We start from the raw sequence: 4491 nt of genomic DNA, 5'->3' as shown, positions 1-4491 counted from the left end.
TCCCCAAACTCCTCCCACTTTACCCCCGGCTTCCACTCCTGTACACCGGCCTCCCCCCCACACTTCACCTCAGGCTCCCACTCCTCTGTACCCCAAACTCCCCGCTTTACCCCAGGCTTATACTCTTCTGTACCCCCAAATTTCCTTCCCCCTTTACCCCAGACTCCTAATCCTCTGTACACTGGGTTCCATCCCACTTTACTCCAGGCTTCCACTCCTACTCCAAACTTCCCCCTTTACCCCAGCCTTCCACTCTTCTGTACCCCAAACTACCCCCCTTACCCCGGCTTCTACTCCTTTGTACCCCAAACTGGCCCCCTTTACCCCAGGCTTTCACTCCTCTGTACCCCGGTCTGCCCTCATCCTTTACCAGGCACTTTCCCCTGGGCTCGTCTCACCCCTTTACCCTCGGCTTTCAATCCTTTGTACCTTGGCTCCTCCCACCCGTTTTCCAGGAGCTTTAACCTGGACTCCCCATCTTCCCATACTTTACCCCAGGCTTCTACCCCTCGATACCCAGAGTGTCCCCACTTCCTTTATTAGGTGTTTTATCCTGAGCTCTCCTCACCCCTTTACCCCAGGCTTTCACCCCTTTGTACCGCGAGTTCCCCAAACTCCTTTACCAGGAGCTTTACCCTGAGCTCCCCTCTGTACCCCGGGCTCCTCCCCTTTTACCCATGCCTACCTCTGCCCTCTTTTACTCGGTATCCTGCCTTTCTTTTTACCCCAAGGATTCCCCTCCAGTTTCTCCCCTTTCTCTTTTCCACACTTGTCTTACATCCCATCACTTCCCGGTACTCCCTCCACCTCCTCCCCATCCCTTCTAGTCCTGACCTCACATTATCTGAACTCTCAAGGTCAAACCCCGAAGGCGAGTGTAAAACTATGTAAATAAGGAGACTATTCCTCTCCCCAGACTGGTCTTGGTTCTGAAAGCAGAGTTAATACTTTGGGATATTGTCCTCTAGATGGAACTGGTGATTTGGAGGTGGGACCTCCGTACAGATTTACAAGTTTAGGATATTAGAGACACTAGAAGGTAGAATAAAAAAAAGAGGTGTAATTTACCTGACTCTTTTGTCCTTAGTGTTTCTCTTTGGATTTTAAGCGCCCAGTTTCTATAGTTTAGCCGTCTTTTTCCTTCCATAAATTGACTTTTGTCTCAGTTTGAGATCAGTCAGCACTAAGAGTTAGTCATTGCCAGTCATACCCTGGCTTCTTCCTGGGAAAAAACCCTAGCTCTTTAGTTAAAATTGCATCAAATTCCTTATGTGCTGGGAAGAAGTGTGGCTGGGTTTTGTTTGTTTATTTTTATCATATCACAATGTGATGGAATGTATTTGCTGCTGTGGGAATTTTATGGTGGTGATAGGAGCTATCTATCAATGGAGAGCTGCTGACCTTATTAGAAACTCATACTTTGTGCTTTTTTATCCCAATCGAATTGTTCTTTTAAAAAAAAAATACTGGGGGCTGCTAGGTGGCGCAGTGAATAGACCACCAGCCCTGGAGTCAGAAGGACCCGAGTTCAAATCCCCCCTCAGACACTTAACACAAAACTAGCCATGTGACCTTGGGCAAGTCACTTAACCCCAATTGCCCTGCCTTCCCCCTCCAAAAAGCAAAAAAAAAAAATACTGAATTTAGTACAGTCTATAAATTTTGGAGCCCTGAGTATTCCAATTAAGCAGAAAGTCCCTAATTCATTTTTTATTGTCCATTTCAGAAAGAGGGAGGCAGTTGGTAAGGTGGATAGAGTGCTGGGTCTAGAGTCATGAAAATCTGAGTTCAAATCTGGTCTCAGACTAGCTGTGTGGTCCTGGGAAAATCACTTAATCTCTGTTTGCTTCAGTTTCCTCCTCTCTAAAATGAAGGTTATAGTACTGGGGATAGTGTGAGTAAAATGAGGTCGTTTTTGTACAGTGCTTAGCACAGTGCCTGACATATAGTAGGCATTTACATTTACAATGTTTATTTCCCTTTCTTTCCCCTCTCATTTTACAGATGAGGAAATTGAAGCTTAGAGAAATTAAATGACCTTTTTTTCAGGGTTGCACAACTAGTTTAAAGTCTGAGGTGGAATTTGAACATAAATCTTCCTGACTCCAAGTTTAGTTAGTGCTCTTGTCTCCTTAAGCCAGGCTACATCAAGGTTGGCAAGAGCTTTAAAATGCTAAATAGAGTTAATATTTGATCCTTGAGGTAATAGAGAGCCATTGGAGAATGATGATACTGAGACTGATGACCTGGATGACTAAAAGGATGGGAATGTCCTTGAAGGAAGTAAGGAAGTTTTGAAAAGAGGTAGAGTTTGAGGAAAAGATGTATTTTGAACATGTTGAATCTCAAGTGGCAGAAACTTCTCTTTAATTCATGATTTTCACTTTTTGTGGCAGCTCTTTCCTTATCAGATACCATTAACTGATCTTTTACAATGTATTTGTAATTTCAAAGTTCTGTTATAACCAATTTGAATGTGGTTTGGGATTTGTTACTTATACAGTTTTATCTATGATTTTGCCTGACTTTGTAAAGTAATGAGTTATCTATGACTTTACTGTAACTTTCTCTAGATCTTTTTCTAATATTTTCACTAGCCTTATAAAAATAATAGCATTTATTTATTATTTTAAGATTTTTATAAGACTTTACAAATGTTTGCTCATTTGATCCTTGCAACCACCTTGGGAGATGGGTGCAATTATTATCTATATTTACACATAAGGAAATGACTTCCTGAGGGCCACACAGCTAATAAGTAATAAATTTCAAAGCCAATATTTGAAATCTGGGCTTCCAGATCGCAACTTTAACACAATTGTGTCACTAAGCTCACTTTTCTAATAGGATTTGGGGGAGTAAAGTTGAACAAATGTCTGAAAATTAAATGTAGATGATTAGAATAAGGGATCTCTGGAAGAGAGCAGTTTAAAAAAGACAATTTTTAAAAAATAGTTTTTTTGTGGTAAGTAATATCCATTGGTTATCATTTGTTTTTAATGATACACTGTAGAAGAGTGTGTTCATTTTGATGTGTTTGTAATTTCTTGTGGTGTGACTTCATTTCAAAATGGGAATGGCTACAATAAATGGGTAAAAGGCTGACAAGGGCATATTTATTTTTAAGTGTTTGATTGTGAAAAACCTTCCTTATTGAGTAAATTCATTGTAAGCATAAATTCTTTGGAAATTAGTTGTACCTCAGACTTTGCAAGGGAAGCTGTGTGGGTTTGTATTTTCCACTGCCTATTCAGAGGTTTATTTTTTATCATGTGACTTTTGACTCATTGGTTCTGCTCGTAGTTTTTCACAGAATCACAGAGTTGGAAAACACTTTGAAGGTTACCTAGGCCAACCTGTCATAAAAAAGAATCTTCCCTCCAACATGCTTAACAAATGGTCATTCAGCTTTTGTTAAGCCAGTACAGTAATCTTTGGAATTCTTTTTGTTAGGAAGTCATTCCTGGTATAAAGCCAAAATCTGCCTCATTGTAGCGTACACCTGCTGTCCCTAGTTCTCCCTTCTGGGACAAAAAAACTAGAGCCTACTATGTCTTCTGTATGACAGCTCTTTTAAAAATTCATTCTTTTTTTTTTTTTTTTTGCTTTTTGGAGGGCATTTGGGGTTAAGTGACTTGCCCAAGGTCACATGACTAGTTTTTGTGTTAGGTGTCTGAGGTCACATTTGAACTCAGGTCCTCCTGACTCCAGGGCTGGTGCTCTATTCACTGTACCTCCCAGCTGCCCCTCATTCATTCATTCTTAATATCATTTTTAAAAATTTTGAGTTCCAAGTTCTCTCCCTTTCTCCAGCCCCTTCCTGACCCATTGAGAAGGCAAATCATATGATATCACTTAATACATGTGAAGTTATGTGAAACACATTTCCATATGACAACTCTTCACATATTTGATGGCTGCCATGGTATCTGCCAGTGTCTTTTCTTTTACAGGCTAGAGACTGCATGATTCCTTCAACCATTCTTCATATAACATGATCTCTCTCCTTTCCGCCATCTTGGTGCTTCTCCTTTGGATACTCTCATACTTATTACCATCATTGTTTGTCCTTCATTCTCAAAGAGGACTGTGACATCAGGAAGGTTATGTCATGACTTGCAAGTAAATTGGATTTAAGTGAGGCAGGGCTATGCAAAGTCACCACTCTCACTCCTCAGGAGCCATCTAGCTTAAAAAGGCCAAGGTCTCCTGCTGCATCCAGGGCCATCTCCAGTTGTCCTGATTATATCTTGCCATTGGACCCAGATGATTCCTGGGGAGAGGATGAGGCTGGTAACTTTGCATATCTGTGAGTAGTAGTAACTGGCCAGTTCCAGTTGGGCAATGCAGCTCCCTCCTCCCTTCCTCCCTTCCTCTCTTCCTCCCTTCCTCTCTTCCTCCCTTCCTCTCTTCCTCCCTTCCTCTCTTCCTCCCTTCCTCTCTCCCTTCCTTCCTTCCTTCCTTCCTTCCTTCCTTCCTTCCTTCCTTCCT

The 4491-nt window shown here is 41.7% G+C and overlaps 1 protein-coding gene across 2 annotated transcripts in view; it reads left to right on the top strand.

The window, feature by feature from the left end:
* Window positions 1–4491, top strand: part of ADAM9 (ADAM metallopeptidase domain 9) — a 109436-nt gene that overhangs the window by 599 nt on the left and 104346 nt on the right. The window lies entirely within an intron of this gene.

This window comes from Petaurus breviceps, unplaced genomic scaffold (assembly GCF_028583685.1).
Source record: "Petaurus breviceps papuanus isolate PSGF00001 unplaced genomic scaffold, PetGlider_PUasm1.0 90919, whole genome shotgun sequence".
Lineage (NCBI taxonomy): Eukaryota > Metazoa > Chordata > Mammalia > Diprotodontia > Petauridae > Petaurus > Petaurus breviceps.
Note: the sequence above shows the minus strand (reverse complement) of the source record. Positions and strands in the feature narration are given on the sequence as shown.